Source organism: Rhinoderma darwinii, chromosome 8, assembly GCF_050947455.1.
Source record: "Rhinoderma darwinii isolate aRhiDar2 chromosome 8, aRhiDar2.hap1, whole genome shotgun sequence".
In the NCBI taxonomy this organism is placed as follows: Eukaryota; Metazoa; Chordata; class Amphibia; order Anura; family Rhinodermatidae; genus Rhinoderma; species Rhinoderma darwinii.
In genome coordinates, this window is record NC_134694.1 from 18,832,313 (window position 1) to 18,857,103 (window position 24,791).

The following is a 24,791-nucleotide window of genomic DNA, read 5'->3' on the forward strand; positions in this document are numbered from 1 at the left end:
CATTTATTAAGGGGTGTAGTGAGCATTTTCACCCCACAGGTCTTTTCCATAAATGAATGCGCTGCGGATGGTGCAAATTAAAAATTTATATTTTTCCCTAGATATGCCATTCAGTGGCAAATATGTCATGCCCAGCTTATGACGCTGGAGACACACACCACAAAAATTGTTAAAAGGGTTCTCACGGGTATGACGGTGCCATATATGTTGAAGGAAACTGCTGTTTGGGCACGCTGTAGGGTTCAGGGCCGAGGGAGCACCATTTGGCTTTTGGAGAGCGGATTTTGCTTGGTACTATATTTGTTTGAGTATTGCTGGTGTTTTATAATGTGGGGGTACATGTAAGCGGGGCGGAGTATATAAGGGGCATAGTCAGGTGGTATAAAAAAATAAAAATAATCCATAGATGTGTGTTACGCTGTGAAGCAATCCTTTCTGCACAGGCCGGTGTCGCACTGATAAATGGTGTCATTTCTTATCCCCCTTTTGGTCCACACTCCGCGCCTTTGTAGTTTGGGGAATTTTGCTGGGAAAGTATTATCCTGGTATAATACGGGCACCGTCGCTTCCATCGGATATGATTGGGCCCTCCCTTCCTGGTTCCCTAATTTTAGGTCCTTGATAAATCGCCTCTTGAAACAGAAGAAATGTTCTCCTCGGGCACAACTGCATATTTTTTTATTTCCTGACTTATTGGAGCCATAACTAATTTTATTTTTCATAGACGTAGCGGTATGAGGGCTGGTTTGTTGCGGGACGAGCTGTAGTTATTATTGGTACCATTTTGGGGTACATGTGACTTTTTGATCACCTTTTATCCTATTTTTTGGGATGCCAGGTAAACCAAAAAACGCAATTCTGGCACAGCTTTTTTTGTTTTTTTTTTATACAGAGTTCACCACGCATTATAAACTACATGTTACCTTTATTCTGCGGGTCAGTACGATTCCGGCGATACCTCATTTATAGAACTTTTTTATGTTTTACAACTTTTTGCACAATAAAATTACTTTTGTAAAAAGAATGTATTTTTTCTGTCGCCAAGTTGTGAGAACCATAACGTTTTAATTTTTTTGTCGACGGAGTTGTATGAGGGCTTGTTTTTTGCGGGACGAGCTATAGTTTTTATAGGTACCATTTTTGGATACGTGCGACTTTTTGATCACTTTTTATTGTAATATTTGTAGGGCAAAGTGACTAAAAAACAGAAACTCTGGTAACGTTTTTTACGGGTTTTTTTTACGCTGTTCACCGCGTGCAATAAATAATATAATATTTTGATACCTCCGGTCGTTACGGTCGTGGCGATACCAAATACATATGGTTTATTATTATTTTTCAATAATAAAGGACTTGATAAGAGTAAAAGGGGGATTGTGTGTTATTTGATTACTTGAAACTTTTATTGTTTTCAAACTTTTATTTTTTGCACTTTTTTTTACACTTTTTTATACTTTTTTTACACTTTTTCTCAAGTCCCACTAGGGGACTTGAAGGTCCAACGGTCAGATTTTTTTTTTTCTAATACATTGCACTACCTATGTAGTGCAATGTATTAGATCTGTCAGTCATTCACTGACAGCAAGCCGTTTAGGCTTCGCCTCCCGGCGGGGCCTAAATCGGCTTCCGTAATGGCAGAGCAGGAGACCATTGTGTCTCCTGTTGCCATAACAGCAGTCGCCAGTCCCGATTGCCTGTCAGGGCTGGCGATCTGCTTGTAACCGCTACGATGCAGCAATCGCTTTCGATTGCTGCATCGAAGGGGTTAATGGCAGGGATCGGAGCTAGCTCCGGTTCCTGCCGTTACAGGTGGATGTCAGCTGTACAGTACAGCTGACTTCCACCGCTGATGACGCCGGATCAGCTCCTGACCCGGCGCCATCTTGCCGGCAGCTACGGAAGCCGATCAGGCTCCGCCGCCGGGCGGATCTTGACCGGCTTCGGTGCTAGGCAGACCGGGAGGCCAGTATTAGGCCTCCGGTTGCCATTGCAGCCACCGGAACCCCGGCAATTTCATTACTGGGGTTCCGATGAGCTGCAAACACCTTAAGTGCAGCGATCGCGTTTGAGCGCTGCACTTAAGGGGTTAATGGCGGGGATCGAAGCTAATTTCGGTCCCCGCCGTTACAGTCGGATGTCAGCTGTAAGATACAGCTGAGATCCGGTGATGATGGGACCGGCTCAGCTTCTGAGCCGGTGCCAAACGTTTGACGTACATGTACGGCAAGATGCGGGAAGTCAGTACTTTCCATGACGTACATGTACGTCAAATGTCGGGAAGGGGTTAAAAGGAGGATCGGACTGCAGCACAATAAATAAAGGAAACACTCCCTTAGGCTAAATTCAGACGAGCGTGTCCAATTTGCGCGAGTAAGTAAAATAACGCAGCGTTTTTCCTACAGTTCATGTCCGTGTAAGAACTTACTTTTTTTACATTTATTTCTCTGCTTTTCTATGTAATTGATGCGTGAAACACTGCAGCACACAGATGTCGTCCGTGTGCTGTCCATGGTTTTCACGCACCCATAGACTTCAATGGGCGACTAGGTGCGCAAAAACGCACCAATATAGGACATGCAGTTTCACACAACGAACACTCGCTGCGTGAAAACTCACTCATGTCTGAATAGCCCCAATGAAATGAATGAGTCCGCGTGCTGAGTTATTTCAACGCACAGCACACGGACGAGTTTTACGCTCATCTGAATGAGCCCTAACATTTCCCCTTTTACCCTTCTCCCGTGTGTTGAGATCTGATCCTCGCTTTGAGAAGAAAAAAAATACATGCAGGAAAGAAAGTAAAGCTGTTCATGTTGTTAATGAGCCTAAAATGGAGATTACCTTTAATCCTTATACAGACTGAGCTGCTGATTTTTTTTATGCATTACCCAAGTATTTTACATTCCAGTTCATCCAAAATGTTTTTCACAACATACTTGCTTTATTATACATCGAACAGTGCACATTACTTACCATATTTGGAATGAGAATTCTGGTTGTTTATAACTTTAAGCCTATAAAAGTGATAAATGTGCATGTTACATAGAAGTACATTCAATAATACAAATGATTTCATTTCGATATCAGGTGTTAAAAAAAGTGAATTACTAGATCACACGTAAATTTCATTGGTTCATATTAGTTCAGAAGTACATTTTATTCAGACAGGAAACCTTGAACAAGTATTTTTATTTCCACCACCACTTATGGATGCAATGAAAGCCAGTGTCAGAAAAATGTTGGTTACCAAAATGAAAGATAATCTACAGACAGTAAAAAAGAAAATGTGTAGTATTCGTTCTTTAAGGAAAAATGTAACTGACATTTTAATTGTTTGTAACCACATTTACAAAAGCACTGTAGTCTTGATGCCTAGTACATAAAAATAACGCAAAGTTTGATTTCCTGGTGCCCAGGCCAAAATTTATCATTGTCCATCCCTATTTATACTGCCATATTGTGCAAAGGCTTCAAAGTGTAGTCTCTATAAGGCCTTATTCACACGAACGTGTCCGTTTTACGCGCGCAAAAAAATGCTGCATTTTGCGCGCGCAAAAGTTCAGTGTGACATGTGTATATGGTGCGTGGCTGCGTGATTTTCACACAGCCGGCATCATTATGACACTCCCTATTTATGTGACGACACAGTAAAGGAGGGGATTTTATGTTTCCCTTCTCTTCTTTACCAGCTGTAGCGCGAATCACGCGCGTCACCCGGAAGTGCTTCCGTGTGCCGTGCGTGCTGCGCGAAACACGGGCAAGTATAGGACATGTCATGAGTTTTATGCAGCGCACATACGCTGCGTCAAAATCACTGACAGTCTGAACGGCCCCATTCACTAACATGCGTATACGTCCGTGCGTATAACACGTTCGTGTGAATAAGGCCTAAATCATAAAAGTGGCTTATTTATTTATTGCGTTAGGGCCTGTTCCCATCAGCATTGGCTTTCCGTTGAGGGGTTCCATCGGAGGTTTCCGTCGGGTGAACCCCTTAACGGAAAGTCAAATGGAAACCTCAGCTTCCGTTTGCACCACCATTGATATCAATGGTGACGAAAACATTGCTAATGGTTAGTTTGTCTCCATTACGGCAGGTTTCCGTTTTTTTCTACGGAATCAACAGCGCAGTCGACTGGGCTATTGATTCCGTCAAAAAAATGGAAACCTGCCAGAATGGTGACAAACGGAGACCATTAGCAATGTTTGTGTCTTCATTGATATCAATGGTGATGCAAACGGAAGCGAAGTTAAAATAAAAAAATGTTCACCAACACGGACATAAAAAACAGATGCCACACGGAACACACACTGACGCCATACGGAACTGCAACGCAAGAAAAACGCTGCATTTTTTGTGGACGCAAAACAGACATGTTCGTGTGAATCAGGCCTTAGGTACGCATTTTATCTGCGCAATTACCTGCGGTTTTGATGCAGATTTTCTGCACCAAATTCCACACTATGTGAACGTAGCCTTATGCCGGGTTCCCATGTGTTAGATACGCTGCGTAAAAACTGTGCAGATTATCCAACCTGGAACCCGCAAACAAAAACAACGTTTGTACTTACCCCCTCCCTCTTTTCTGCAAGTAGTCTAGCCTTGCCTGGACGACGTTGCAGGCCATGTAACGTGCAGGCAGAGAAAAATCTGCCTCAAAATGCAGATTTTAGCTGCGTTTTTCGCCCACGGCCTTTGAGCGCTTTCACCTGATGTCAATGGGAGGTCAGAGCCCTAAACGCCTGAAGATAGGGCATGTCCCTTCTTTTTCCCACGAGCTGGTCTTTCCGCTCGCGGGAAAAAAACGCCTCCGCCTCCCATTGAAATCAATGTGAGGCATTTTCAGCCGTCACTGGCGCGTTTTGTGGCGGTTTCCGCCTCAAAAAACTCTGTGTGAACCCCCCCTTAGAGTACCTGCAGAAAAGGATTTGTCTTCCTGACAGATATTAAAACAAAAAAAATTATGCTGCACCACAGGAGGCACACAATAGTTTCAGCTTATGAGTCATGTAGGCATTGGCAAGAATAAGGAGTTGCAACAGTAGAGACATGCATTATACATGTGCTTACAGTGACCTCTAGTGTTGCTACACTTTAAAGAATAAGCCCATTATTCAAAAGCGGTGCCTGTAGACAAACATTTGTCTTGATTTGAACATAGGAATTGTTCCAGCTGCTGAAAATAATCTTCATGTGTATTGCTGCATATGGACTTTCTCACCCAATGGCTGTTTAACCCCTTAGTGACTAAGCCTGTTTTGGCCTTCAGGACCAGCCCCATTTTTGCCAATCTGACATGTGTCACTTTATGTGGTAATAACTCCAGAATGCTTTTACCTATCCAAGCGATTCTGGGATTGTTTTCTCGTGATATGTTGTACTTTATGATACTGAAAAAATTTTGTCATTAAATTCAATATTTATTTGTAAGAAACGCCAAAATTTAGAGAAAATTAGCAAAAATTAGCATTTTTCTAAATTTTAATGTATTTACTTGTAAAACAGATAGTAATACCACACAAAATACATACTAGTTTATATTTCCCATATGTCTACTTTATGTTTGCGTCGTTTTTTGAACATTCTTTTATTTTTCTACTACGTTACAAGGCTTAGAACTTTAGCAGCAATTTCTCATATTTTCAAGAAAATTTCAAAAGGCTATTTTTTCAGGGACCAGTTCAGTTCTGAAATGGCTTTGAGGGCCTTATATATTAAAAAGTCACCATAAATCACCCCATTTTGAAAACTGCACCCATCAAAGTATTCAAAACAGCATTCACAAAGTATTTTAGCCCTTTAGGCGTTTCACAGGAATTAAAGCAAAGTAGAGGTGAAATTTACAAATTTCATTTTTTTTCTTCAAAAATTCATTTGTAATAAATTTTTTCTGTACCACAGAAGGTTTTACCCAAGAAATGCAACTCAAGATTTATTGCCCAGATTCTGCAGTTTTTAGAAATACCCCACATGTGGCCCTAGCGCGGTTATGGACTGAAACACCGGCCTCAGAAGCAAAGGAGCACCTAGTGGATTTTGGGCCTCTATTTTATTAGAATATATTTTAGGTACCATGTCAGGTGTGAGGAGGCCTTGTGCTGCCAAAACAGTGGAAACACCCCAAAAGTGACCCCATTTTGGAAACTATACCCCTCAAGGAATTTATCTATGGGTATAGTTAGCATTTTGAACCCACAGTTTTTTTGCTAAATTTATTTGAATTAGTATGTGAAGGTGAAAATCTACTTTTTTTGTGAAAAAATTAGGAAATTTTAAATTTTTACAAGGAATAAAGTAGAAAAAACACCCCAACATATGTAAAGCAATGTCTTCCGATTATAGCAATACCCCATATGTGGTAATAAATTGCTGTTTGGACCCACAGCAGGCCTCAGAAGAGAAGGAGCACCATTTGGATTTTGGATTTCTGATTTTGCTGGAATAGTTTTCAGTGCCGTGTCGCGTTTGCAATGCACTGGAGGGAAGAAAACCGTGGAAACCCCCCAATAGTGACCCCATTTTGGAAACGATACCCCTCAAGGAATTTATCTATGGGTATAGTTAGCATTTTGAACCCACAGTTTTTTTGCTAAATTTATTTGAATTAGTATGTGAAGATGAAAATCTACTTTTTTTCTGAAAAAAGGTAGCCATTTTTAATTTTTACAAGGAATAAAGGAGAAAAAGCGCCCCAACATTTGTAAAACAATTTCTCCTGATTACGTAAATACCCCATATGTGGTAATAAACTACTGTTTGGACCCACACCGGGGCTTAGAAGGGAAGGAGCGCTATTTGGCTTTTGGAGCTCAAATTTAGCTGGAATGTTTTTGGGTGTCATGTCGAATTTGCCCCTGAGAGACTGAAACAGTGGAAGCCCCCCAAAAGTAACCCCATTTGGGAAACTACACCACTTAAGGAATCTATCTAGGGGTATAGTGAGCATTTAGGCCCCACACGTCTTTTGCAGAATTTATTAGAATTAGGCCGTGAAAATTAATATCAACATTATTTCCACTAAAATGTTGAATTTTTTCAATTTCACAAAGGATAAACGAGAAAATGCACCCCAACGTTTGTAAAGCAATTTCTCCCGAGTACGGCAATACCCCACATGTGGTCATAAATGTTTTTTCATTAGAAAGTAATTAACCCTTTACGAACTGATTCATGTTTTGCTTTTTCGTTTTTCCTCTCCGCTTTCCAAGAGCCACTACTTTTTTATTTTTCTGTCAATAGAGCGGTGTGGGGGCTTATTTTTTGCGGGACGAGTTGTCGTTTTTATTGGTACCATTTTTTGGTACGATGCCATATCGGTGGACATAAACGGCTGTTTGGGCACGCTGTAGGGCTCAGAAGGGAGGGACGCCATTTGGCTTTTGGAGCGCATATTTTGCTTGGTAGTAGCTCTGGCGTTTTGCTGGTATTTCAGTTTATAATGTTGGGGCACATGTAGGCTGGGCAGAGTACATCAGGGGCATAATAAGAGGGTATAATAATGGGGTAAATAAATAATAATCCACAGATATGTGGCCGGTGTCACACTGATAAATGGTGCCCGATCTTATCCACTTTTGGAACACTCTGCACATTTTGCATCGCCATAATCTGGGAGCCGGAACTTTTTTTATTTTTTCACCACCGGAGCCGTGTGAGGGCTTATTTGTTGCGGGAAAATCTGTAATTTTCATTGGTACCATTTTGGGGTACATGCGATTTTGTTGATCACTTTTTATTCAATTTTTCGGCAAGCAAGGTGACCAAAAACCATCAATTCTGACAATGATTTTTATTTATTTTTGACAGCGTTTACCCTGGGCTATAAATGACTATTATACTTTATTCTGCGGGTCGGTACGATTACGGCGATACCATTTGTATATACGTTTTTTTATGTTTTGCAGCGTTTGCGCAATAAAATAACTTATTTAGAAAATAATGTATTTTCTGTGTCACCGTATTCTGAGAGCCATAACTTTTTTATTTTTCAGTCAAAAAAGCTGTGTAAGGGCTTGTTTTTTGCAGGACGGGTTGTAGTTTGTATCGGTACAATTTTGGCGTACATGCGACTTTTTGATCACTTTTTATTACATATTTTGTGAGGGGTGGTGACCAAAAAATAGTGATTCTGGCATTGTTTTTCGTTTATTTTTTTTGCGGCGTTCACTGTGCGGGAAAAATAATATTATAGTTTTATAGTTGGGGTCGTTACGAACGCGGTGATACCAAATATGTGTACTTTTTTTTTACGTGCTCATTTTTTTTCCTATAATGAAAGACTTATTATAGGAAAAAAAGCAGTTCTTGTTTATATCACTTCTAACTTTTATTTTTACACTTTTTTTAAAACATTTTTATTCTTTTTTTTACTTTTTTCACTTGTCCCACTAGGGGACACTTAGACTTGCAGCTCTGATCGCTGCTGGAATACATTACACTACACACGTAGTGTAATGCATTTCAACTGTCATTGTGACGTGACAGTCACACTGACAGGAAGCCTACGACGACCACCCTCGGGGTGGTCCTCATAGGCTTCTGTACATGGCAACCCGGAAGCCATTGTCTGGCGTCCGGTTGCCATGGGTACCATCGCCAGCCCCCGTGATTTCACATGGGGGCTGCCGATCGGCACTAAAGACCTTAATTGTGGCGTTCAAAATCGAGCGCCGCAATTAAGGGGTTAACTGCCGATATCAGCGGCGACAGGCCGCTGATCGGCAACGGGGAGAGCAGGGCTGACACCCTGCACAGTTAACCGCCGCTGCGGTGTAGCGCCGCGCGGCGGTTAACTGTCAAAGCAATGACGTAACTGTACGTCAAGGTGCGCGAACTTACTGCTCACCATGACGTACAGTTACGTCATGGTGCGTTAAGGGGTTAAATGCTGCAATAGTAGAGAAAACAGCTCAATTAAAGGGTTATTCCCAACATCAAGTTCAATATCCCAAGACCTAGAAATGAAAAGCTAACCATCTTTCTAAATGCCTTCTTTTTTCTATAGTGCAGCGTTTCTCAAATATGCCCTACTCTGAAGCGCATGGCATTTGTTGAGTTGTGCCGATCGTTTCCATGGAAACGACTACCACTGGCGTTTCATTCATTCTGTCGCGCCTGCGCATTTCTCCCTTTTCTCCTCTCTTCTATAACATGAGCGCGCATTACGGGGGGCAAAGGCGGTCGGCGGCAAGGACCCCTTCATACTGAAGGCTGTAGCAGCCGGTATGGCTGATAAAGCGCTAGTCACAATGCTGGGTAAGGGGTAATGATGGCAAGAAAACTTACCATCATTCAAGCGCTCTGTGGGGGCCTTCTGCAAGACAGCGATGTTGCTATGAATACAGGATAATAGAAGTCTCAGGAGCGCACACATACAACAAGCAGCATTGTGAATTTATTACAGCGCCACTGGCTGGTGAAAAGTGATAGAAACACACTTATTTAGTAAAAGAAGAACATATTAGAGTGAAATTGCAGAAATAAAAAATAATAGTTTACTGACCAAAATATTTTTTGGGGGATTTTTTTTTTTAACCAAAATGTAAAATATCACATTAACCCCTTAATGACCAGGCCATTTTGCGCGTTAATGACCGAGGATTTTTTTTCGTTTTTTCACGGTCGCATTCCAAGAGTCGTAACTTTTTTTATTTATTCCGTCGACATAGCCGTATAAGGGCTTGTTTTTTTGCGGGACGAGTTGTATTTTGTAAATTGCACCATTTTTAGATGCTTATAATATATTGATTAACTTTTATTAACTTTATTTTAGGAGAACATTTAAAATAAGCAGCTATTCCAGCATTGATTTTCACGTTATAAATTTACGCCGTTTACTATTCAGCGTAAATAACATGTTAACTTTATTCTATGGGTCGGCACCATTACGGGGATATCAAATATGTATAGGTTTTATATGTTTTCCTAAGTTTGCGCAATAAAACCATTTTGGAAAAAACTTGTTTTTGCATCGCCGCATTCCAAGAGCCGTAACTTTTTTCAATGTGGCCGTGTGTGGGCTTGATTTTTGCAGGCCAAGGTGTAGTTTTCATTAGTACTATTTTGGGGTACATAAGACTTATAGATTAACTTTTATTTACATTTTTATGGGGGGGGAATGGGAGAAGAGAGAATTTTGCGGTTGTTTTTTGCGGTTTTGTTGAACGCCGTTAATCCGGTGGTTTAACTAATGTGTTCATTTTATTGTTCAAGTCGTTACGATCGCGGGGATACCATTATATGTGTATGTGTTATTTGTTTTGAGACTTTTACTAAATAAAACCTCTTTTTGGGCAAAAAGATTTTATTTTGACTGTACATTTTTAGTATTTTTTTTTTTTTCACAAACTTTATTTAAACTGCTTTACTTTTTTTTTTTTTTACTCCCACCAGGGGACTTCACTATGCGATCTGCTGATCGCATATATAATACTTTGGTATACTTAGTATACCAAAGCATTGTTGCCCTTCAGTGTAAAACTGACAGGCAATCTATTTGGCTATGCCTCCGGCATGGCCTAACAGGCATTTGCTGAAGACAGACCTGGGGGCTTTTGTTGGGCCCCAGGCTGCCATGGAAACCTGACTGCGCCCTGCGATTTCTTTGCGAGGGCACCGATGGGGTGAGAGGGAGCTCCCTACCTCTCTGTCAAACTCATTAGATGTCGCGGTCTCTGTTGACAGCGGCATTTAATGGGTTAAACTAATGGAATCTGAGCACACTTCGACTCCGGCAGTTGCCAGGATGTGTATAACAGCTGTGCTCCTGCCGCTGATCGCGTTGGTACACAGGCAGTACCCACGGGATCAGACGACGGATATATCCGTCCTTTTGTGGGAACTAACTCCTGCACAGGACGGATATATCCGTCCTTCGTCGTAAAGGGGTTAAAAAAAATGGTTCATCTTGGGAATAACCCTTTAAGCCTACCTCCAGTTACATAAAAATTATTTTATGTCGTTGGGGGTCCGGGTTCTGAGACCCCTACTTTTCGTTAAAACAAAGCTGCAAAAGCAATTCGTAGAGGACAAGGCAGATTCGGCTCCTATTGGAATCTCCCAGGTGACAAGATGTTTTGCGGCCTAACAAGCAATTTAGCAACTGTGTTTTAATGAAAGGTGGGGGTTTTAGAGCCCGGAACCAGCCTATGAAAACGTCAAATAGGTCTCTCTAAAACTCATTACATATGTTTTAAATTACTAGAGGTACACTATAACTATTGTCTTTTAAGGTTGGATTATTAATAACTATTATTACTTCTTTGCCTATTTAGAATATAGTTTAGGTAAATCATGCCTTCTAACACATGACAAGATTGAGAAACCAAACCCGATTGCCCTTAGGCTGGGTTCACACGACCTATTTTCAGACGTAAACGAGGCGTATTATGCCTCGTTTTACGTCTGAAAATAGGGCTACTATACGTCGGCAAACATCTGCCCATTCATTTGAATGGGTTTGCCGACGTACTGTGCAGCCGACCTGTCATTTACACGTCGACGTTTGACAGCTGTCAAACGACGACGCGTAAAAATACAGCCTCGTCAAAAGAAGTGCAGGGCACTTCTTTCAGACGTAATTTGAGCCGTACTTCATTGAACTCAATGAAGCACAGCTCAAAATTTACGGCTGTCAGACAAGCCTCGCAAAACGCGAGGAGGAATTACGGCTGAAACGAGGCAGCTGTTTTCTCCTGAAACCAGTCTGTCATTTCAGCCGTAAAAGCCTCTCATCGTGTGCACATACCCTTAGGGGAAGAAAAAAAAAAAAGTGTAACTAAACTTTCATAAAAATTTCCATGTCATAGTGATATGTCAGAGGTTCTGATCTGTGGGGGTCCTAGTGTTGAGACTTCTACAACCGCCAATACAAAGAAGGGCAGAAGTGTTCAGGGGAGTGCTGTGCCCCGTTAGTTTCTGATCGGCTTAGCCATGGAAAGCCAATTGTCAGAGCCGTGGTCGTGGGCCACCACTATTATTTAGCTGGCGGCGCACGCGACCACAGTCCGTTGACTTCCTGCCGGCGTCTCTCTCCTAGGAGACGCCAGCACTCGTGGCTGGCCAGCCCTGCTCTTAAGGAGCGCGCTAGACACAGGCCTTAAAAGGGCCAGTGTGTACATGTTAAAAGTTCCCCAATTAACCCCTGTCCATCATGGACTATAAGAAGGGTTTCACTCCTTGCTGAAGCGTTATTGTCGTTTTCCCATGTCGGTCTTGCAAATGGTCCCTTAGTGGTTTCCTTCTCCCAGTGTTATCGTGCCCTACCTCCTATTTCCTGTATCCCGTGCTGTGCCTTGCTTCCGAGCCTGTATCGTACCTGAGCCGTGCCTGCTGGAATACTCCATGTCTACTGTCGCCTGTCATCCCGGATACCATCCACCACGTCTAGCGCAGCCCACCACCTCCATCTGAGCCAGAGCCCTTGCCGCCATCCGGACTATCCCAGGTACCCTTGTGCTACACTACTACCATAGACTGGGAGTTAATCAGTCGCCTCTCCACTACGGCGGAGCGGCCTAGTGGGTCCACATATCCCTAGATCGTGACAGTACGCTCAGGCCATGGAACCCACTGGCCAGCCTAAGACCTCAGTTCAGAAGATACAGACTGATATGCATGACCTACGGGCACATCAGGATCAACTCCTTGAGGCTGTAAACTCCATCGTGGCCCGACTGGATCAACTCCCTGTTTCCCCTCCAGGGACAGATGACGTTCTACTGCCCGTTACTCCTCCTGTTTGTTCCGGATCCATAGTATCGCTGCCTCTTGCTCCTCGCTATGACGGTGACCCCAGAGCCTGTAGAGGGTTCATCAATCAATGCACCATTCATTTTAGACTACAAGCTCATCTCTTCCCCTCTGAGGCCAAATTAGCATTTATTATCTCCCTCCTCACTGGGAAGGCCCTCGTATAGGCGAACCCAATCTTGGAACAACAGGGACCTGAATTCCCGGACCTAGCCTTGTTCCTGCAGTCGTGCCGTGTTCGAGGAGCCGGGCCGAACTTCTTCTGCTGCAGCCACGCAGTTAACAAGGAGGCTCCACAGTAGGAAAGTATGCCATCTCCTTTCGTACCCTGGCAGCAGAGTTGGAATGGAACAATGAGGCATTGATGGTGTCCCTCTTGGCAGGGACTGTCCTCATACATCAAGGACGAGCTAGCAGCCCGCGACCTTCCTTCTAACTTGGATGCCCTCAACCTGTTGGACACCCGGGTCGACATGGGGATCCAGGAATGCACTCAGGAAGTTCGGCAGGAGAGACGGTTTCACAGACTAGCACCCTCGTTTCAGAGACCACTATTGCCTTCCCCTGTTGCGCTACCTGAAGAACTGATGCAGGTAGAGAGTCAAGTTGTCCGAGCAGGACAAACAGCGCAGACGCTTTTCTGGGTTATGTCTGTATTGCGGCCTTAAGGGTCATTTTGTGCGCTAATGAAAACACAGAAGCCGGGAAACTCTGGCACCTAGAGTTGACGATCCAACCAACCTTTGGTGGGACGACTCCAAATTTAAAACCTCTTCCAAATTATCTATTCCTGTGACCATCATCTCTGGGGAGACATCACATTCCTCCTCTGCCTATCTTGATTCAGGAGCAGCTGCAAATTTCATCCAGCAGGATTTAGTGGATCGTCTACATCTACCCACAGTTCTTCTAGAGAGACCCCTGGCTTTTGCCTCTGTAAATGGACTACCATTGCCCGATCCTATTTGGTCTATCACGAAACCGTTGACCTTAGAAATTGGGGGGTTCTTCACTCGGAACAGATCACCTTCCTCATCCTGCCTAAAGCCGTCAATCCTGTCCTGCTGGGCCTGCCTTGGCTCCGCCTAGATGCTCCAGTTCTCGACTGGAGTTCTGGAGAGGTCCTCCAATGATGTCCCAAATGCCTTGCCCGCTGCCTGCCACAGGTTCGTTCTGTTTTTGCCTCCACTACCTCAGTCACTCTCCGATCTACCGTCACAATTTGCCAGTTTTGCAGACGTCTTCAGTAAGGAGACAGACACGCTTTCCCTCATCATATCTACGATTGCCCTGTTGAATTACTTCCAGACGCCTCGCCACCTCGAGTTTACCCTATCTCCGTGGCAGAGAACCTAGCCATGTCTGCCAACATTAAGTAGAACCCCAAGAGGGGGTTCATCCGGAAGTCATCCTCTTCAGCAGGAGCCGGATTCTTCTTTGTGAAGAAAAAGGACGGATCACTTCGCCCATGTATCGAATACTAGGGCCTGAAACAAATTACGGTCAAGAATAAAGTACCCCCTATAACTCATCTCTGAAATTTTTGATAGAATTCGTGGGGCCAAGGTGTTCACAAAGCTGGATCTACGCGGAGCTTATAACTTGATCCATATCTGCAAGGGTGACGAGTGGAAAACCGCATTTAACACCTGAGATGGCCATACCTCGAGATGCCTTTTGGACTATGTAACACCCCAGCTGTGTTCCATGAATTTATGAATGACATTTTCCGGGACCTACTGCATGTCTGTGTGGTGGTCTATCTGGACGACATCCTGACTTACTCACCTGATTTGTTGACACATAGGAAGCACGTTCGCCAAGTTCTCTTGCGGTTAAGGGAAAACCGTCTATATGATAAACTCGAGAAACGTGTGTTCAAGAGGAACTCTTTGATCTTCCTGGGCTACGTCGTGTCTGACCGTGGTCACAAGATGGATCCTGAGAAGGTGAGATCGGTCTTAGAATGGCCACAACCTCAGGGTCTTCGTTCCATACGATTTCTGGGAGTTGCAAACTTCTATCGGCAGTTCATCCAGAACTTCTCATCTCGGACTGCTCCAATCTCGGCCCTCACAAAAAAGGGGGTGAACGCCAAGGTCTGGCCTCCCAAGGCAAAATCTGCTTTTTCTGATCTCAACAGCGCTTTCACCTCAGCATCTGTTCTCCATCACCCTGATGCTTCTCGGCAATTTCTTCTGGAGGTGGAGGCCTCTTCCGTAGGTGCGGGAGCACTACTCTGTCAAAAGAATTCCAAAGGCAAGATGGTGGCTTGTGGCTTTTCAAAATTATTCTCCCCAGCAGAACGCAACTATTCCATCGGGAATCGGGAATTGCTGGCAGTCAAGTTGGCCTTAGAGGAGTGGAGACACAGGCTGGAGGGTGCTATCCATCCTATTATCTATACAGACCACAAGAACCTCACATACCTACAGGTCGGTTCAACGGTTAAATCCACGCCAGGCCAGATGGTCGTTGTTCTTTGCCTGATTTCAGTTTTTGCTTCACTTCCGTCCTGTAGACAAGAATGTAAAGGCAGACGTCGTGTCTCGCTTCTTCTAAACCAATGACTCGGAGGAGACCCCTCAATACATCACAGATCCTGCTAGGATTATTGCTGCTAACCCCCTGAAAATTAGAGACTTTTGTCCATCTTGCTGACAGGAAGAGAATTCTCCTGAGGCCACAACTCTAAACTAGCTGGGCACTCTGCTGTCTGTAAGACACAGGATTTGATAGCTCGTCACTATTGGTGGTACACTGCCTGCTACTACCCCTGCCTGTTCCTGATGCCCCTTGGCAGCATATTATGATAGACTTTATCACTGACCTTCCTTCTGCTGGATGTACTACAATCTGGGTAGTAGTGGATCCTTTCTCAAAGATTGCACATTTTGTTCCACTGACTCGCCCTCCGTCTGCCCCTCGCCTGGCAAATTTGTTTATTCTACACATCATCCGCCTGCACGTTCTTCCTCTGCATGTTGTCTCGGACCAGGGAGTACAGTTTACATCCAAGTTCTGGAGATCCCTGTGCAACCTGTTAGATGTAAAACTGGTCTTCTCTTCTGCCTGTCACCCACAGTCCAATGGTCAAGTGGAGAGGACCAATCAAATTTTGGAGAACTATCTATGCCATTTCGTTTCAGTCCAACAGGACAATTGGGTACAACTTCTGCCTTGGGCGGAATTCTCGTACAATAATCACATGAGTCTACTACCTCGTCTCACTTCTACATTGTGTACAGCCAGCATCCCCGAGTTCCTCTTCCTGTGCCAGCCATGACTCAGGTACCAACAGCCAATTCTTCTTTTGGAATGTTTATTCACATCTGGCAGGAGACTAAGTCCGCGATACTCCAAGCAGTGGACCGCATGAAAAAGCTTGCCGATAAAAATTCCTCCTCAATTCTCTCCTGGAGTCAAGGTCTGGCTATCCTCGAGAAATATTCGTCTCAACATGCCCTCACACAACTTCGCTCCCAGGTTCCTCGGTCCTTTCGAGGTTCTGCAACGGATTAACCCGGTATCCTAGAAACTTTGGTTGCCTCCCACTCTCAAGATTCCCAACTCATTCCACGTGTCCCTCCTTAAGCCTGTGGTTCTGAACCGCTTCAGTAAAGCTCCTAAGTCTGCAGCTGCCCCCAGCGGGTCGTCTGATGTGCTCGAGGTAAGAGATTCTGGACTATAAGAGAATAGGAGGAAGAACCTTCTATCTAGTGGACTGGAGAGTGTTTGGTCCTGAGGGGAGGTCCTGGGCGCCAGAAGAGAACCTCAGTGCTCATATCCTCATAAGGAAGTTCCTCTTATGCTCCGGACCTAAGAAGAGGGGGCATAAGGGGGGGGGGTACTGTCACGGCCGTGGTCGCGGAACCACCAACCTTGCTTACCTGGCGACGCCCGCGACCACAGTCCATTGAATTCCTGCCGGCGTCTCCCTCCTAGGAGACGCCAGTAATTGCGGCCGGCCCTGATATTCCTGCTTAGGTGCATGCTCGGCCCCGGCCTTAAAAGGCCAGCGCTCTCATGTTAAAAGTTCCCTAATTAACCCCTGTCCAACCTGGACTATATAATGGTCCATTAGTGTTTTCCTGCTTCCTGTGTTCCCGTGTCCTGCCTCCTATTTCCTGTATTCCATGCTGTGCCTCGTTTCCGAGCATGTATCTTACCCGAGCCATGCCTTGCCTCGCCTGCTGGAATACTCCACGTCTGCTGTCGCCTGTCATCCCGGATACCAACCGCCACGTCTGGCGCAACCCACCACCTCCAGCCCCATCTGTGCCAGAGCCCTTGCCGCCATCCGGACTATCCCAGGTACCCTTGTGCTACACTCCTACCATAGACTTTGTGCATAGACTGAGTTGGTCAGCTGACTCTCCGCTACGGCGGAGCGGCCTTGTGGGTCCACATGCCCCTAGATCGTGACACAGATGGAGAAATGTACTGACTCAAGACTTTCTATTTAGCTCGTACACCGCTCAGCTTTCTGCAGAGAGCCAAGTTAAGCCAATCAGAAAAAAGGTGCCCGAGTGCTTCCGTCCTTTTGTTTTAGCGAACAGTATCTTCATGCTGCTGCTCCAAGGTCGCTAATTAAAAATGTCTGAATCTATACTGCACATGCTCAGTAGTGAAGTTCCTCCTCTGAACACCAGGAGAGGAAATTCACTACCGGACACAGGGCCATTTTAATGCTTTGCTGTGCAACCCTCCTATAACTCCTTTGTTCTTGGCACCTAGCCAGCCATTACGCTCAGCTGGCATGGCACCGGTATGCCACTTCAGAGCTGGGCTCAGAATCAGCCTATGTTGCGCTTCTCCTCCCGCCTAGCCTGGCCACCTGGGAAACGGTCTCCCTAACAACCAAGAACGCTACAGAGCGTTAAGCCCGCCTCGTTCACATCTGCCTTGGTATTCCAATCGTTCTGCTCCGTCACAGGAGCAGAACGAAAATACAAAACGCGTCGATTCCGTTGTACAATAGACACCATCAGCGCTTGACGGAACCCATTGACTTTATTGGTTATTACGTCTCTATCAAGGCGTCCATGGTTTTACCAAAAACAGTCGCGCAGCACGTTGCGCTATTGTTTTTCCGGTATTTTTAGGCCAGATCTGCGACAGAGGCCCCTAATGGAGCCTCCAACACAGATGTGAACCGGGCCTTAGTGGCGGTGTTCAGACAAACAGATGGAAGACAAAACAACCAATAAAAAGGTAAAGGACGCAAGGGCTAACAAGATACATACGCAACAATGCCACACTCTCCCGTCACACTCTCCCCGCTCACCCAATCCGCCCTTACAAGTTTTCAACTGTCCAGAGGATGCAAACACAATTGAAAATGGTGACGACACCAGGGGACACGGTGAAGGTGTATTAATAGCCATGTGGCTAAATCAGCCCTAACTGCGCATGCCTGCAGTCATCTCAGAACTGCTATAGAGAAAAGGAAGAAAGTATTTAGAGAAGTACTAAATATAACAGATACATTATATAAATGTTTACTTTATTCCCATTCTGACTTGAACTTAAATTTCCAGGCCATATACTGTACATAGCTACTCAATGTTCGCTTACAACATTAGCAACCACACAAACATTTATGCTCAGCAACCAGACAACCAGGCTTATTATACATAAGCCATTAATGAAGGAGTCGGAGCTGGTGTCAATAGAATAGAGGAGTCAGAAGTTTGGCTTACCAACTCCACAGCCTTGGCTGCAAATAGGGTTAAATGCTCTCCCAGTTTCAGCAAATAAAGTTTAATCATTATATACTAAAAAGTTATGAAATTATCAAACTGAGGCCTCATGCACACGAACGTATTTTTGTCCTCCCGTAAATACTGGCGTAAATACGTGTCCTTGGTCACACGTATTCGACCCGTGTTGCACCAGTATTTACGGACCCGTACCCGTAAAAATGGGTCCGGTGTCACCAGTATTCCAGCCGTATTTACGGGCAGGTTTTCGCTGTAAAATTGCACTGCACTAATCGGCAGCCCCTTCTCTCTATCAGTGCAGGATAAAGAGAAGGGACAGCCCTTTCCACAGTAAAAGTAATTCATACTTACCCGGGCGTTGTCTTGGTGACGCGTCCCTCTCGACATCCAGTCTGACCTCCCTGGATGACCATGTGACCGCTGCAGCCAGTGATTGGCCTGTGATTGGCTGCAGCGGTCACATGGGATGAAACGTCATCCCAGGAGGTCGGACTGGAGGAAGAAGAAGAAGAGTTCTGGGTAAGTTAACTTTTAATACTATTAACTCCAGCGGTAGTCACTGTCCCGGGTGCTGAGAGTTACTGCCGATCAGTTAACTCTTTCTGCATCCTGGACAGTGACTATCCCCTGACGTCGCCGAGCAACGCTCCCGTAATTACGGGTGCACACACGTAGCCACCCGTAATTACGGGAGCCCCATAGACTTCTATGGGCCTGCCCGTGCCGTTATTACGGCCTGATAGGACATGTATTTCAACGGCACGGGCACCTTCCCGTAAGCATACGGGAAGGTACCCGTGGCCAATAGAAGTCTATGGGCCCGTAATTACGGGCGTTTTTACGTTCGTGTGCATGAGGCCTTACTTTTTTGTATCAATTCCTTACAGTTAACAAAATCTCTCTTTGTAGTTACTGAAAAGTAACCTTCATTTGTTTTTTTTTTGTTTTTTTAAACCGAGCAGTTTTTATTATATTTTTCAAAAAAATAATAATAATTCCATACAACTAAGAGAAAATACATTCACCCAACTGACCCACTTCCACCACCGAAAATTAAACATTTGTTATGGTCATGTCCAACGGACACAGATGCATGGCTTGTAAGGCCCTGTTCACACAGAGTTTTTGACACGTTTTGACGCGGAAACCACGTTAGAAAACGAGCCAAAAATGCCTCCCATTGATTTCAAAGAAGCGACATGCCCTATCTTCGGGCGTTTAGGTCTCTGACCTCCCGTTGACATCAATGGGAGGCAGAGAAAGCATATTTCGCAGCGTTTTTGCCTGCGGTGGGTGCTCAATGGCTGCAGGGAAAAAACCGCTGCGGCAATCGGCGTGCAGGCAGATCAAAATCTGCCTCAAAATTCCAGACGGAACAGCTCTCTCATAACATAACGTCCAGGACAGATTTTCATTCTCTGAAAAGTAAATAATGATATGACTAGTAGCAGAGATAATTTAATCTATGAAGAATCGATACACAAAGTATATTGGAAAATTGTAGAATATTTATTTGACTATGGTATGGCCATAAAGTGAAATATCATAAGCCAAAGGCTGCCCTCTACAATCATGTTTTCCAATTTAAACTTGATCTGCTTCAATGTTGTATTATGTAACTTACTTTATGAAATTGAAATAAATATGGTGTTATCTCCTTAAAATGAAGGTCTATGCTCAAATTCAACTATACAGCAGGACAACAGTATTTTCTAATGAGTTTTGTTAATGCAAAACTTTGTAACAAATTTATATCATGTATAACCAGCACAAATGTGTACATTCCTAGACAAAATTTGTATAGCGTACATACAGCTGTAAAGTTCAAAAACGTCAATAAATACTATAAACTATGCTAAAATTCCAAAGACACAGTTTACATACTTGTCAATTATCACAACTTAGAACTTTGCCCAAAAGATTTTCTTTTATAAGAGACTATGTACATAGATTTACAACATAACGTTCAATGTATAAGGGTCTGTTCACATCCGCGCTTGTATTTCCATTATTCTATTCAGTCATAGGAGCAGAACAACAAAAATTCCATAAGTACCGATTCAGTTAAATGGCAGACACTAACAGCGCCCAACGGAATCCATTGACTTTAATGAATTCCATCGAAACTCTGTCATTTTGCTAGACAAAATAGAACTGCATGCTGCGCTATTTTGTCCAGCAAAAATATTGGAATCTGGGAATCTAACGGAGCCTTCGACTTAAGAGCATGCAGTAAGCTCCAACGCTCCCTCTAATGGTCATAGCAGGTAGCTAGAACGTAGAGAACATTTTATGTAAAAGCTTAGTTCGTTCAGATGGCAAGCCCCCAGTTTAGCGGAGACCGCGGCCGTCGGCAAGTGGAGACCGCGGCCAGCAGCCAACCCCCAGTCGAGTGGAGACCGCGGCCAGCAGCGAGCCCCCAGTCGAGTGTAGAGCGTGGCCGGCAGCGAGCCCCTAGTCTAGTGGAGACCGCGGCCGACGGCGAACCCACAGTCTAGCGGAGACCGCTGCCAACGGCGAACCCCCAGTCTAGTGGAGACTGCTGCTGATGGTGAATAGACAGTCTGAGGCTTTAGGCTGGTTTCCGTCCGAACATTGCTTTATTTTAGTCTGTATAACATATCACAAAAGCCAGACTCTCCCGTTATTGTGCTTTTTCTTCTTTAACCCCTTCCCGACATTTGACGTATCCATACGCCATAGCCGGGTAGGGGGAAGTATGGAACGGGCTCACGGGTGTCGGCTTTATGGTACAGCTGACACTTCACAGTAACGAACGGGATCGTGCTGGAGCGCGATCCCGCTCGTTTAACCCGTTAAATGTAGCGGTCAATAGCGACCGCTGCATTTAAATCATTGGGGGGCGACCCCCTCTAGCAGCTCATCCCGCCCCCCGCAATGCAATCGCGAGGTGGTGATGGTTGCTATGGCTGCCTGGGGGCCTAATGAAGGCCAGGTCGGCCATCTTTGTGATCCTACTAAGCCCTGCCTCTAATTTAAAAAAAAGTAAAAATTAAGGGTTTTTTTAATGTAAAATAAAAATCCCAAAAAAAACCTTTTCCCATTTTCCGCCCCTAGAGCATAGTAAAAAAATAAACAAACATAATTGGTATCGCCGCTTCCGTAAAAGTCTGAACTATTACAATATATTATTATTTAACCCGCATGGTGTACGCCGAAAAAAATAAATTGTAAACGCCAGAATCGCTATTTTTTGGTCACCTCATCTCCAACAAAAAATTGAATAAAAGTGATCAAAATGTCGCATATACCCCAAAACGGTATCATTAAAAACAACAGCTTATCGCGCAAAAAATAAGTCCTCATATCACTTAATCAACGGAAAATAAAAAAAGTTATGTATACTTGTAAAAGTAGCAAAATATTGAAAAAACTATATATATTTGGTATCGCCGTAATCGTATTGACCCGCAGAATAACGTTAACATGTTGTTTTAATTGCACAGTGAATTCCTTAAAACCTAAGCGCAAAAAACAATGGAGGAATCAGTGTTTTTTTTCATTTTCTACCCCACAAATAATTTTTTCCCCGTTTCCTAGAACATTATATGGCAAAATAAGTGGCGCTACGAAAAACGACAACAAAATCAAGCCCTCATAGGACTATATCAACGGAAAAATAAAAAGGTAATTGCTTTTGGAAGGTGGGGAGGAAAAAACGAAAATTAAAAAATCTGAAAGTTGTTTACAACGGGAAGGGGTTAAATTCCTCTCTGTAAACAGGTCTATAAAAAAAAAAAATGTGCACAAAGTAGCAAAGAAATGTTTGCTGTTCAATAGCCTCGCTTTTATGAACAGTTACATTTAGATAACAGAATGACATTGTAAGGCTGCGTTCACATCTGCGTCAGGGCTCCGTTCCGAAGTTGCGTTGAAATTTTCCGTCAGAACCAAGCCCTGACTAACACAAACTGGAAACCAGATTGATTTCAATGGTGACGGATCCGCTGCCAATGTCTCAGTTGTACAGGGGTTAGATCGTTTTGACGGAATCAATAGTGTAGTCGACTACACTATTTTTCCTGCACGGAAATTGCGCATTTTAAAATCTGCAGCATGTCAATTTATCTTGCGTTTCCAATTGCGAATTGTATTTGATGATTTCTTTTAAAAAAAAAAAAAAAAAAAAACGCACAAAAATCCACAGCATAAAACAGCACCAATTTACGAATCAAAATTTAAAAACCACACCATTATTAGGCCGGGTCCCACGTACCGTAAACGCTGCGGGATTTCCGCAACGGAAATATGTGCGGGAATTCCGCAGCATTTACAGTAGCAGCAAAGTGGATGAGATTTATAAAATCTCATGCCCACGATGCGGGGAAAAACGCAGCGTAAACGTGAATTTAATTCCACAGCATGTCAATTTATGCTGCGTTTTTGTTGATTTTCGGTCGCAGGTTTTCCCAATGGGGATGCAAAACCCACAACAGAAAGCTCAGCGTTTTGCGACTGTCACAGCATAATCGCATCGCTTACGCCGCAAAAATCGCAACTCCGGTGGAAGAAGAAAAAAAAATCATACATACCAAGAACGCCCTCCTTCTTCCTGCAGTCCGGCTTCCTGGGATGACGTTTTTTTATCATGTGACCGCTGCAGCCAATCAAAGGCTGAAGCGTCACATGGCCTGCAACGTCATTGTAGGAGGCCGGAGCGGACGTCAAAGGAGGGAGGGGGTAAGTATGAGCGTTTTTTAAGCAGGGGAAATTCCACCCGAAAAATCGCACCACTTTTTTTTTTGGACAGAAGGTGCTGCAGGTTCCAGGTCAGGTACGTTGCGTGATTTTTACGCAGCATATCTGACTCGTTGGATTCCGGCCTTCGGTGCGGATTTTACCCGCGGTAATTGCACAAATTATGCAAAATGTGCATATAGCATTAAGGTACATTAATAGAGTAAAACAAGCACTGTTCATATGGCATAATTTTTGCGGTGGAATCTACCGCAAAATTCCGCCTCCCATTAATTTCAATGGAAGGCGGACGTTTTTTTTTTTTTCCAGCTAGCGGTCAAAAGCATAGTCCACCGTGTGAGCATCGCTAAAAGCGCCCCAACTCTGCCTCCTATTAATTTAAAGGCTTTTTTTCCAGCAGGGTTTTTTTCCAGCCCGCGCCTGAATTAGCACCAACAAAAATAGCCAAAATCGCCCCTATTCATTTTAACGGGAGGCAGGAGCTTTTATTTCTCTAGCGGCTTTTGGCCACTTGCAGGGGGAAAAAAAGCAGCATGTCCTTTCTCACAGCGGTGTCCGCCTCTGACTTCCCATTGAAATCAATGGGAAGCAGAAAAGCCTACAGAGTGTTATTTTCGGAGCGTTTTTTGCCCGCGGTCCTTGAATTCAATGGCAGTGGGCAAAAAAGAAAAAAAAACGCATAAAAATACGTTAAAAATCTGCCTCAAAATTCATGGAGGAATTCTGAGGCAGATATCCTCTGGCTGCAAAAAAAATATTGTGTGAACAGGGCCTAAACCTTGAAATCAATAGAAAGCAGAAATTTTACAGCCTTAGGCTATGTTCACACGGAGTATTTTGGGGGAGGAATATCTGCCTCAAAGCTCCAAACGGAATTTTGAGGCAGATATTCCTCCCCCAAAATACTCCGTGTGAATAGCAATGATCGCGCCGTTTTTCGCCCGCGGCCATTGAGCGCCGCGGGCAGAAAACACGCTTTCTCCTGCCTCCCATTGAAGTCAATGGGAGGTCGGAGGCGGAAGCGCCCGAAGATAGGGCATGTCGCTTCTTTTCCCCGCGAGGCAGTTTTACTGCTCGCGGGAAAAAGACGCCGACGCCTCCCATTGAAATCAATGGGAGGCGTTCTCGGGCCGTTTATGCCGAGTTTTGCGACGCGGTTTCCGCGTCAAAAAACTCGGCAAAAGACCCCGTGTGAACATAGCCTTAGGGCCTGTTCACACGGAGTTTTTTGACACGTTTTTTGACGCGGAAAACGCGTCGGAAAACGCGCCAAAAACGACCCAAAATGACTCCCATTGATTTCAATGGGAGACGGAGGCGTTTTTTTACCGCGAGTAAAAAAAACGCCTCGCGGCAAAAAGAAGGGACATGACCCTTCTTGATGCGGTTTCCGCGTCCAAAACCGCATTGAAAGCAATGGGGACACGTCAAAAAACACCTCGAACTAGTGAGGTGTTTTCTGACGAGTATATTGCCGAGAGTTTTGGAGGAGTTTCTTGCAGTCTCCTGCTGCTAGTCCAGCCCAGAAAGGGGCTGTCATTTCCTGTCTGCTCGTGGAGGCTGAAAAACATCGTGGACAGAACTCAGGGATACAGAAA

General features: G+C 44.3%; 1 protein-coding gene across 2 annotated transcripts in view; it reads right to left on the reverse strand.

The window, feature by feature from the left end:
- The window catches only part of LOC142659353 (uncharacterized), a 139,514-nt gene that overhangs the window by 112,425 nt on the left and 2,298 nt on the right, over positions 1-24,791 (reverse strand). The window contains exon 2 of one of the 2 annotated variants that reach the window (XM_075835411.1): positions 2,974-3,014. The exons of the other annotated variant lie outside the window; for it this stretch is intronic. The gene's annotated coding sequence lies outside the window, so the exon portion shown is untranslated. The remainder of the gene's footprint in view (positions 1-2,973; positions 3,015-24,791) is intronic. 2 annotated transcript variants of the gene reach the window in all.